A 12,611-nucleotide genomic window follows, 5' to 3' on the forward strand; every position below is an offset into this window, starting at 1 on the left:
TAGAATATCTTCAGAAACTAAGGATGACAAATTTACTGCGATATGGAAACATATGTAGATGGCTCTGTGAATTTAAACGTTGTCCTACATAGTAGACGCAGGTCAAGTATTCATTATGACTCAGATTCATGAAAAATGTCCCCCTTTTTGTTAGCAATTTTTGTCTGCAAATCAGACTTTTTAGTGTGTTGCCAATGATGTCAGAAATATACATTAAAATGCATTGCCTTCCCTAAAAATGCATCTCTCAATCTATGACTGTACCTCTTGATTGAGTAAAATGCTTAACAAATACCTTGAGTGTTTAAAAAAGAAAAAAAACAAACAAGCAGAATTGTATCTATGTTGGAAAAGTGAAAATGCTGTAAATAAGGCAGTTGACTTTTTTTTCCTTACAGTTTAAAGCTCTACTTTATAACTTAGATGCATAAAGATTTTTTTTTGTCAGCTTCAGCACAGAGCAACATTAAAATTCATCTCACCCCAAACCTTTGTCGGGAAAAAAAGATGTTAAATATCAGCAAATGGATCTGATAAGCTGCAGACTATTTCTGCTGTCAGAGAATGACTGTAGGACAAAAACACATGTTCAGGATTTGACATCCCTTGGCATCTTGTAAATAGCCTGCATGAATCCACACCTAAAAACTGCCAACACAAGCAAAATTGTGCCCAAGTTTCTTGTAAGTTAAGCAAGCAAAGCAGAGACATGAAACGTGGTTGGATTGAATATAGAAACCTAAAGACCCCCAAAACTGACCTTGAGATCATTTTAGCGAAAGATCCTCTCTGCGCTTCTGCAGCGCCAGCCTGATTTTCTCTTTATAAAGAGCTCTGTGCTTGTGTGTGTGTGGATGTGTGAGTGTGCAGGACTGCGTAATAAACACTTTATTAGCGAAAAAAACCAACAATTTTCCACAGAAGAAAATAAGAAAGAAGAACTGCTGAGTAATACAAAATAGACCCTTCTTTTTTTTTAAAGGTTTCATTCCTTAGAAGAAATGTGAAGTAATCCTTTGGCCTGGATTTCAAACACTTCAACTCCACCCCCTCACTGAAAGGAAAAAAAAAACAACTTTTTTTGTGATTTGCTATTCAAAGGATACCACTGTCTGGATGGCAGGCTTTTTTTCTGCATTCTTTTTCCGCCTTTTCTTTAAAAAAATGGTAAAAAGAAGGAAAGAAGGGATATTTATAAAGAGCAGGAGGGGATCTTTTTAAGAACCCATTTCTTCTGATGTGGCATCAGTGTTTGTGCCACAGATGCAGGAAGACATTACTTCCTTTCTTTCCCCTCATCTCCTTTTTTCTTTCTTTTTCCCAGTCTCTAGATGCTTTACAGAGATGTTGGTCTTCCTGTCTTGGACTGAGGTTTGCCCACTGCCAGCAGGAGTCTGTCAAAGCTTCTGGACCCAACTGAGCAAACGGCTTTTTCCTGAAAGGCTGAGGATTGTCTCAGCATTTGAGGGATGGATATTTTGGGGACTATAACAGCATTTGTGGTGGCATCTGCAGGAAACAAAATCCACGCTGTGGTGTGAGGTGTCACAGCCATGCTTATCCAAGTGTTTTAGCTGGGACCACTTTCCAAACTTTCCCTGGGCAAATCCAGTTTGCAGGTCTCCTTTACAGATGATCAGTATCTCTGTTGACCACGCTGGCTTTAGTCCAGAGTGCAGGACCAAGAGGCTGGTCCCACTGTCTGTCTGGAGCAGCAGTGCAAACACACATGGACACCAAGCTTCTTCCAACCTGGAAAGTGAAAAGGGAAATGGGATAAGTCTTTGGAGCTGAGAAAGGTTACTGAGCAGTCACGAGCTATGCGTCAGGACATGGTCAGGCCAAAATCAGGAAGATGATTCTCTCCAAAGGACATGGAGCAGCTGGCAACATGCCTCCTCCCCTCCTCTTCCTCTGAAGCACCCCTGGAGTCAGGATGCTGCTGTAATGACTCAGGAGTCTGCTTGGCTGTGGCAGATCTTGTGTTTCTGGAGAGAATCAATATAAACACCTTTTTTTTTTTTTCTTTCCTTTACCCATTGTAGTGCCTCTTATTTCACTGCCTGTTGTCTGTCCCCTGTGCCAAAGAAAACCGTGATCCATAATTCCCGGTGCTGCCCAGCCTGCTATAAAACTGCTCAGTGTGAAACATAATATGCAAAATCTTTTTTTCTTCTTCTTCTTTTCTTCTTTTTTTCCTCTTCTTTTTGGCAGGCTCGGGAAAAGGCCTGTTTCCTGGCAGGAGGAAAAGCCAGCTTTGGCTTCCAGCAGCCGCTGACAATTCCCAGCATATGGTAAGAGAGGGAGCTTCCTCCTGCCCCATCAGGTAAGTGCCATCTTCCTCACTGCGTCAGTGATGGATGTCACGCTTGGAGAGTGCTGGCTACTGGGAGAGGAGCCAAGCGGCCAACTGGCCATTACAAGGGAACAGGTCAGGGTGGACAAGGCCTCTGGGTGAGGAAGGCATGCTCACATAAGCATGCGACCAGGAAATGTGCTGTCTTAATGCAGCGTCACGTGCTTTGGGTTTTTCTGGCTCCACAACCAAGTTTGAATGGCCTATTTTGCTTACACTAACACTTGGGCTTAAATGCTTTTGAAAGGTGAGTTGGAGCTTTGTCACATATGCCTTTCAGCATATAGAGCATCACTTGTGTGCCATTCCCTCTCTGCTTTCCTTTTTCTTCTCTTTTTATTTCCTTTTCCCATGTCTCTTTGTGCTGTTTTTATAGTAAACTTTTCCTCTTTGGCTAGAAAACCTGATTCCACATGCTTTCCAGCTCCCACAGAGGCAAGCACCTCTTTCTTTAGAGTAGCCCCAATTTTGCCCCATTTAGTCCTGGGGAATGATTCAGCCCCTGTTTGGCCTCAGGGCATCCTTCCTTCTCCAGCCTTCATGCTGGAGAAGAGGAGATGAAGACGAGACTAAGAGGAGACCACATTGCGGTCTACAGCTTCCTCATAAGGGGAGGAGGGAGGGAAGGCACCGATCTCTTCGCTTTAATGACCAATGACAGAACCCAAGGGAATGTCAGGAAGATGTGCCAGGGGAGGGTCAGGTTGGACATTAGGAAAAGGTTCTTCACCCAGAGGGTGCTGGAGCACTGGAACAGGCTCCCCAGGGAGGTGTCACAGCCCCAAGCATGACAGTGTTCAAGAAGAGACTGGACAACACCCTGAGACACACGGTGTGAAATGTGGGGTTGTCCTGTGCAGGGACAGGAGTTGTACTCAATGATCCGTGTACAACACTTCCAACTCAGAACAGTCTATGATTCTATGAACCACATCTTGCACATGTTTTGTAGCATCGCATGGGGGTTTGGAAACTTCAGAGCTGCAAACTGAGGACTGCGTGTGGCTGCAATGTGCCTGGGAGGAGGACAAGAGGGTCCATGGGACAGGGGACAGGCAAAGAGGAAGCTCTAGCCCCCTTGATGTTTCCATGAGATCGGCTCTGTCTGTGCCTCTGTAAGGCAGGTCTGCAGATAGGCACCTTCAGAACTCTGTTGAGCCATTAAGACCAAGCCCTCAGCAATTTTTTTTAAGCTAAAAAAAATTTTAAAATAATATATATATATATATATATTTTTTTTTTTAATCAAAGTGTCTCCATAACACTTTTTTGCCTCTCACCTGAACCCCGACCTAGAGGGACCACATCTAGTTGAAAGAGAGTAATTAATTCTCCATACTCACTCAGTCCATAGCCCCTCAGCCAAGAATGCTGGTTACTGCTAACAAGGCTGCTGTTTTTTATCATATTGGCAGGGCTAAGAGGACCCTAACTTATTTTACATAGAGCTCTGAATAGCCATTGCCTGGTAGAGAGTTTTGGTGAGGACCAAATTGAACTGTTCTCTATTTATACTAATGAGGAACTGTGTACTTTGCAGCTCATTCTCCAACACAGAAATTAGCTGTCAGTGGCTTCTTTCTGGCACAGATTGATCTAATACAACTGCCTCAATGCACTCTGCTTGTGCAGATGGTTCCAGTGCACATTACTGTCATTTCTGATGCCCTAAAAGCTGCTGCCTTCTCCCTCCCATGCTCTTAAATGCTCTTAAAAACTGCAGTGACACTTTTACGGGTAATGGGGCAAAGGTCACAAGCTGAATCTTTCCATGCCAAGAGATGCAAACAACAAATTCACATCTCTAGGAAGAAAGTCGGATCTGATTTCCTTTGTCAGTAGGTTCCTTGTTTGTGCATCATAATCATAGATAAGTAAGAGGATGCAACTTTTCTTAAATAAAAATTAGTTTTTTGATTGCTGTATTAATAGGATAAAGCATAGCCCAAGCAACCACATCTCTCTACCATATGAAATCAAGCTGCAATAGGGAGTGTAATGCAGGGTTTACTTTCCAGAATCCATTGCAACACACTGAGCAGAGCCATTGCCAGTCAATGCCCGAGTGCCAGCAGTGACCACGAGTACTACAGGGTGGTAAATGAGGAGCAGAGCCATGGCCATAAATTTGTTCACATAAACTGCCAGGTAGCAATGGGTGCTGTGTATGGATGTATACAGCTGACCAGCAAAAACCCAAATGCAACTCATTGGCAAGTGCCTGTATTCATGGTGAACTGATTTTTGTATCCCTGCACCTGAGACGTGTGGATGTTCACCCTGCACAGGTATTTTAAGGTTTTGATCAAAATACAGTATTAATCTCAAAGGAAATGATTCCATTTGGCCACTGATTTAATCCCAAAATTCTGGGTAAAATGTCTGTTTTGGAAAGGCTACCATACAATGTTAACTTATTCTTCCCTGATTTTTTTAAAAGTGACTTTCAATTTTTAAGTATAGGGTCTTTTATTTTTGTATTATTTGATTGGTTTATCTTATTCTATGATACAAGTCAAAATATTTTATACCACGAGGAGCGGCATACACTTTGATCCAGAAAAACAGAAAAGCTACTATAACAATGCTAAATAATCCTTTTGGTTTTGAAATCAACTAAATAAATATTTCCAGAATCACATTTTTAATGTACTGCTGATACTATTGGCACAACATGAAACACTTCCTATAAAACTCAAAAAAACAGGGTTAGTATTTAAAATGAACAAATTCCATCCAGTCATGTTTCTACACAAAATGTCCATTTAGTCTAATTAACTGCAGCTCCTGAGCATCCGTGAATGGATTTTCACATTTAACAAGTTCTGTGGAGTTCAGCAAGAATGATTATTTCTTTTGAATAGTCATGCTTAAAGAATATTGCTGCCCATCATACGGTACTCATTACTTCTTGGTTTCAAAAGTCTGTTGTCCACACAGGGAACAGGAATGATTCCATATGACTTAGGTGACAAATCATAAAACATGAAAAATGAATAGCTAACAGCTGTTGGGACTTTTCCTGCTGAAAACAGTTTCCTTCAAGTTAATATTTCCTCATGCTCCTAATTTTCCAAAAATGCCAACCCAGATGTTCCAGCTGTGTAGTACAGGTACCTCCAACGCAACCAGCATCTATGGAGAGATCACTGAAGGGCTCCTCTGCTTTTCTCTTCTTCTTCCTTTTTTTTTTTTAAATTTATTTTTTATTTCCTCAGCAAGAGTAAAACTCGAGCACGGCCAGGTGCTTTCACTTCAGAGGCTCCAATAGCAACAACAACTCCAGTGCTTGGAAGCTAACAAATTTGTTGTGTCACAATTGATAATCAACTCTAGTAAAAGAATGTCCAAATCAATTGAGCTTTAGCAAGGGCAAACTGACTGGACACAGCCAGGCTCCCAGCAAAAGTAGGCCAAGCTTGATAAATTTGCCCTTATTATAGCTATTGATGTTTAAATTTCTTCAGGGATGTTGTTACATGGGTGCCTAGTGGTGACAGAGGTACGATGACCTCCTTCGATCCTTAATCTACACCTGTTAGTTGGCTCCCTAGTTGCTTGTGAGTATACTCAAGCTTAAAGGTTAACAAAAGAAAAACAGGCCAAGTTTACGCGACTGCAGCAACGGATCAATGCAGAGTAAATAACCTTCTCTGTCTTATTTCCCCAAGCATTATTGATCCAAGTTCTTTGTTCTTTGTCATGTTTCTGTCTTCTAATCCCAGGGGACACTAAACGATCGGCTCATATTGGACATGTTAACTGGCACATTATGACAGCTACCATTTTGTCACTCAATGTGGTGCTATATATAAAGAACCCTCAGTTCAGGGCTTTCTAAGCTGCTCTCTCCAAAACGAGCCTCAGATACCTGCTTTTTTCTTTCAGCATCCTTTGTTGGCTCACCCCTGCCCCTTAGGTATTTTATCTAGAGGTCTGCAATAACACTAAACTTTTTTTTTATTATTAATTGTCCCTCCTAAAATTCCTCCATCTTTAAAGATGGACAATAACCTAACAGTTAAAAATAATAGACACTTTTGCAGCATTCAGCGCACGGCAGGAGTTTCAGGCAGTGGCAAATGCTGGTATCAATTCCAACCTGTCGGGGCTTGTTGTTTTTTATTTAGGAACAGGAGCTCTTTCCTTTCATTATCAAGGTTACATTTAAAGGATATTGTGCTTTCCTAAGTGTTCTCAATGGATTTCTATGGGATATTACAGATATCACTCTACCCATACTGAGCCTGAGCGCTGTCTTTCAGCTGTGTGGATGCTCCATGTGCCTTAACAGCTCTATAAACTTGCAGATTTGTGGTGGAAGTCTGTGTTCACTGGGAGGCTATTGGATTTTTAACAAAATTAATTGTATTTCCTTCCCTATGAATGTTCCCTCTACACGCTTATCTCCAAATAAAGACTTGCCAATAATAACTCCAGAATTATAAAGAAAAAAAAGGAAAAAAAAAAAAAAATAAAAGTGAACTTGAAAGGCACAGCAACATGCTAGTGCTTATTTAGCCTTCCTTACACTTTATCTAGGACACAATAAAAGCATATTCTAAAAGAAAAAGCTTTTCTCTCCTGTGCCAAAAGACTCCCAGTGAGGGCCCCAATCTGGAGTAATTGTTGTGTCCTTTTCTGTCTCAGCAATGGAGTGTCCATCCTCTGAATAGTGTCATATGGATTTAAGACTCCAAAATTCATAAGGCATTTCTAGGTCTGTCTGGCACTTAATCGACAGTGTGATATAGATAGAGGGAGCAGGACTACATTTTAAAACCAAAGAGAATTGATAGTCAGAAGGTACATTCCTGCTTGTTTCTCTATGTCTAGGATTTCACTATATTAGCCATCACTAATCACCGTGCAAATATACTCTGTCCAGTAGACAATAATACCATTATTACTTTCCTGCCACATAATCTTATCTTTCTTTAAGTCACAACTGAGTCAATCTGTTCTTTGAACAGGTATTTTTGTTAATGCAAAGGAATCCAGGGAAAAAAAAGCCGCTGTATATTTCAATTGAATTTCAAGTTCCTTCACGTCTCCATAGCTGATAATTAAACCAACTGACCTGCTTCTGCATCGAAGCCTGCAGGAAATTAAGCAGATAATACTCATTAGGTAGATAGGCTTTTGGGGATAGTTTATTAAAAGAAAAAGAAAGAGCCCCCAACCAAATAAAAAACATTGAATTATGAATCTTGAAACAGCCTCATCACCTGGCTCTAGAGTTCTCCCCCTTTCTTCCACCAATAGCCGGGTTTGGAGAGGTGTTAGCAAAAGGGAAACAATGTTAGAAAAGGGAACCAAAAAAAAGATATGTAAAGAATTTGTCCCAGCTAAGCTCAGTTATCCAAGCCTAAAAAACAACTCAAATATTTACTGTTATAGTAGAAATAGATTATTCGAATATAATGTTTCAAAGATGGCATGCTCCCATGTCTTTTTATTTCTTTTTTTCAATTCAAACCACTAAAAGATGCTAAAAGCCACAACTGGAACATGGTGTGGCATGTATCTAGAGAAACCTCTCCTTTAATTTGAAATGGTTTTGTTTTCCTTTTTGATGCGCTGAAAATCTATCCTTATAAGACATTTTAATCTCCACAAAAATGTGTATTTTTTGGACTTGCTGAAAAACTGAAAAAATCCAGGGCTCAACCAGATTTAACAGTTAATACATTCACTATTTGTATTTCCAGCTGCAATTAGTTTGGAGCAAAGACCATGTATTTTAGTGTTTAGAGAATGCCCAAAATGTCATAAAATCTAATTGTTAGTAAAACTGACATGTAATTGTGGGGGATATGTTGTATGTGGTCAATATGTGTTATGCCAGTGGAATTTTTGCTCCGTATTTCCAATCAGCATGAGGGTCTTTTATGTTATGGACAAATATGAAAAGAGTTATGACATTATTATCCTTAAAGGATTGGCTGTCTACAGAGCAGACACATATACATAGTTCACATTTCAACAACAAATTTAAGAATAGCTAGAATAATTAATTTCTTCTCCTAAGGAAATACAGAAGTATTTTCTTTCACAGAAGTGCATTGCCCCTGTTCTACAGGTCTTAAACAGCATCTCTGCTTTGCATTCGTATAGTATTATTAGGAGGGTTTGAATATCTATTTATTATGAAGCCGGTTCACCTCTGCTGCTCAGGAGGACATTCTGCAAAGTGATGTCATTGACATGGTGACATCACTATGTTAAAAATAAGCCATGGTGGCATATGTGCAATAAAAAATATTATTATTCAAAACAAAATTATATTTCAACTGTGCAAAGCTCTCAGTGTGTTTGGAGTGTATATTTAACGGAGACTCTGTGAGAAAAAAAAGTTATATTTCACTGTAATATTTTTATGTGGCTATAAAATACTATACAAAAATCCCTCCCAAATGATGTCTTGTTTATTTATTAATTTAGCTTTTTCAGCTGTCAAAGAGATGCAGTCAAATTGCCTTACATCTGGAAGATGTTCAGCTTTCTGGATCATAAATTTGTTCTTTGGGAGGATAGATCCCAGGTGAGGGGCCAGGTCCCCATCCCAGTATTTAGAATTTCAGCTCTTCATTCGTTTTGGGTGCTACCAAACCGAGAGAGGCAGGGGCAGGCTATTTAAGCATACCATGAAGGCAGGCTCTTCTAGAGGTGTTTCAGTGGGAGGTTTATTTTGCTTTCTTTTGTCACTTTCTCAACCTGTTTTTTGCCACTTTATAGTACACTTATGCTCCAAATAGGGAGCAGCAGCCACTTCTACAGTTTCATGCCATTTGTGCTTTAATAGCATGGCAGTAATATCTTCAAAAACCTTTAGGGAATAGGAATAAGCAGCCTGGATTCTCTTTTACGAAGGGACAAGTCTCACAAACTGAAAGTTCACAAAACTGCTAAACAGTCTCAAGGCTGAGCTCAATTAAGTAAAAACTGTGGTGAAAAAAAAAATGATATTGCTTACTAAATCATACAAGCAAGTTTAAAATGCATCCATTGTTGTGTAGCAGTGGTGTTGTGTTTTTTGGTCTTTTTTTCTTTTCTTTTTTATTTCTTGAGAACAGCTGAGAGGATGCTTGGTTTCCTTCAGGAAAGTCTGGGGAGTTCAGCTGACTATGGAAAGGCTGATTTCAGAGTTTTTCACTGGTAAGTGGGTCATTAGGTAAATGGCAAGAGAGACAGATGTGTCAGAAGCTCTTAAACTTATCAGAAAAAATACTTTGCTTCTTCCACTGGAGACGACTGTGTCCAGTACTGTACAACATACTTCTGATTTTCCTGGTTGAAACAGACACTGTCACAGCCCTCAGCTGGGGTGAACTGAAGTTATTCCATCAAGATTCATAGATTTAGGCTGGTTTGCTCTGTCTGGAAAACTGATCCAGGGTCTGAGCTTTATATACTAACACAAACTTATTTCTGGAGTATGTTCATGCACAGCTTGGCTGATTTGGGATCTTTGAGATTATTGCGGCCTTCTTGATAATATTCTTTCTTTCCTCTCTTCTTAAAAAGGACATTTCCATAAATAAAGCTTTTAGACTGTTCAGCAGATTTACCTCCTGCCCTCCCAGGCACACCCTAACCTCTTCTAATAATACAAATGTTATCTTAGTCTAAAAAGTTATTCTTGTCCTTGATGTGTATTTTGAACTCCTGTCAAGGACCAGAATGGAAAGAAATCGGGGCAGTGTGAGGAAGGGTCAAACTGAGCATGAAAAGATTTCTTTCGCCTTCATGTAATATACAAATCAGGATTGTTAGAACAAACAGCCACCAACGAGCCACATTATTCATAACACTTCACAGTTTTCTCACGGAAGCCGACAAACGTGCATTGCTGAACATATTTTGTTAATTCGTTGGGTTTTTGCTATGAATACAGCTGAATAATTTCAGAGCATTTTCCTGACAGTGATGAGCGGTGCTGTGTAGCTTCCCTAGGATGCACATTAGTACTGTTTTGCTCATTTTGTGGATGGGAAAACTGAGGCACAAAAGCAAAAAGACATGTCAAGTGCAGGGCTATGAAAATAAAAGGAGTCTTGACAATTTTGAATTACTCTGCCATATTCTAGCAAAACTCTGAATCTCATATTAATCTGGTTCCTCATTTATTGAAAGCATATTTTGGGGAAGAATTATGAGGTTTAATTAAAATATGGCAAAGTACTTTTGCATTGCTTAATGAATCTCTAGATGCTAAAAACCTTTGGACCATTTGTTTGATCTTCATATTTAAACATGATTTTAACAGTAACAGTTCACCCAGGGCACTAAGAGACATCAGCTGCAGAAAAACACACTAGTACGGACCAGAGCTGAATTAAACTGTGTTGATGGAGATAACCAGTTGCATATGTTTTTAGTTAGCAGGAGTCAAACCAGATAACCACCACGCAGAAACACGGGGCTTGATGGATATATATATATATATATATGTATGTATCTCCATATATATATATATATATATATATGTATCTCCATATATATATATATATATATATCTTTTTTTTCAGAAAAGACTGCATTGCAGCCTGAGTCTTGGATACCACATTCGTCCATTTATAGTCAGGAATCAGGAAAATGAAATTCTGGATAAAGTGTAAAAGGTGACTGGAGAGGAAGGAAGAGCAAAGTATGTGAAGGGCAAAGACATAAACATCGGTGCTGTTCTCTCCGTGTTACCAGACAAGGACCTTCTATTGATTTCTCCAGGCGCGCTTGCACTTCCTTCCTTCAGTGACTAATGATACGCCCCTTGGGTTATGATGACACTGCATTTCATAGGCCTGCAGGTCGAGCACCTGATGTATTCTCTGCCTGGCTCCTACTTTAAGTCATTGTCCTCCTCCAGGCTCTTCTCAAACGTGAAGCAAATAAGAACGGGAGATAATTTACATCGTGCATCCCAGGATACAGAATAAAATGTAGCTCTTCAAGTAGGTTCCAACTTAGCTGGATAGTGTCCGAAGCCTCATTTCCAGTCTGCAGCATAGCACTGAGTCTGGTGTCTTTAATGTTTTTCTCACAACAGTTTCCAAAACTCTGTTTCCTTCTGCAGGAGCCCCAAAGTGCATATGTGTTAGGCACACATTTCCTCGCCCACTTCTGCGTTGGAACACAGATTTGTTTTAACTTTGATTAACAATCCTCCACAAAAATTTAAAGAAAGAAGTGACTGATTCTTCTCTCACTTTCAGTAAATTAGGAATAATTCCCCTCTCCCTCCCACCCCTAGGCCATGGAGTTAACATAAATAATGTAAAACTGGTGAAGGTGACAGAAGAGCTAGGCTAAAAATGAAGAAGCCTACTGCTTTCAACACAGAGAATATGGGGCACAAATTATATCTCAGCCTATTTAATTGCCAGGCAAAATGTGGGACAAGAACTCTTGGGGGCTCCCAGTCACCAGCAAAATGAAGCATTTGGTATAAGTAGCCCATAATAGCTGCTCTGGCCAACCTCCTTCTCATGTTCAATAAGTAAAAACAGCAGATTCACAAAAGTGTGAAGAAGTAAGCATCCAACTTTGACTTTTAACAAAAGTTTGTCCTATTGCAACCTTGTGTGCCTTTGGATATGTCAACCTATATTCCACCAGCAAACTAGATTTTGCATAATGAGCTATATGAGCTTCCTCAGTAACCACCTGGAAGACCAGTAACAACACCAGTGAAAATTCAAAATAATGTAATGTAACCTTAAAATCAATCATTTGACAAAAAGGGTTTTCTTCTTAATATCCAACACTGTTTCTACCATCTGAGGAGAATAATACTTCTGTGAAGCCAGAAATTCCTTTGTTTAATGTGCAAACCTTAGGATGCCAATCAGGATGGCTAAATACCTCATGTTTGCAATAAAATGTAGCTGTGAGGCTTTTTCTTGAGTGTCTCATGCTGTAAGTGGCACTTACTGGTCCAGAGACTGAATTTTCAGCTCTCATTTTAAGTTTCCAGTCTCTCAAGAGACTACCATGACTTAAGAAAACCTTAGAGGGCATAGAAATACATTTGTAAAAGCCTGAAAAAAAATAATGATATTGAGAAGCGTAACAGAGGCACCCCAAAACAATTCCAAGCAAATAATAGGCTTAAACCAACTCTCATCAAGAAACAAAACTAAACATCAGAAAACAATGTGAGCCAAGGGGGTAATCCAAAAATCAGTCAGCACTCCAGCAACATTTAATAAACTGGAAGTTCATAGTACCAGTTGGGAATGTTATCACTGTACAG

The 12,611-nt window shown here is 39.7% G+C and overlaps 1 long non-coding RNA gene across 2 annotated transcripts in view; it reads right to left on the reverse strand.

The window, feature by feature from the left end:
* The window catches only part of LOC135580559 (uncharacterized), a 79,296-nt gene extending 77,283 nt beyond the window's left edge, over nucleotides 1-2,013 (reverse strand). The window contains exon 1 of one of the 2 annotated variants that reach the window (XR_010475359.1): nucleotides 761-2,013. This is a non-coding gene — a long non-coding RNA (uncharacterized LOC135580559). The remainder of the gene's footprint in view (nucleotides 1-760) is intronic. The other variant, XR_010475358.1, reaches the window with a different exon arrangement.
* Nucleotides 2,014-12,611: the final 10,598 nt, after the last annotated feature.

The sequence above is a fragment of the Columba livia genome, chromosome 11 (genome assembly GCF_036013475.1).
Source record: "Columba livia isolate bColLiv1 breed racing homer chromosome 11, bColLiv1.pat.W.v2, whole genome shotgun sequence".
Lineage (NCBI taxonomy): Eukaryota > Metazoa > Chordata > Aves > Columbiformes > Columbidae > Columba > Columba livia.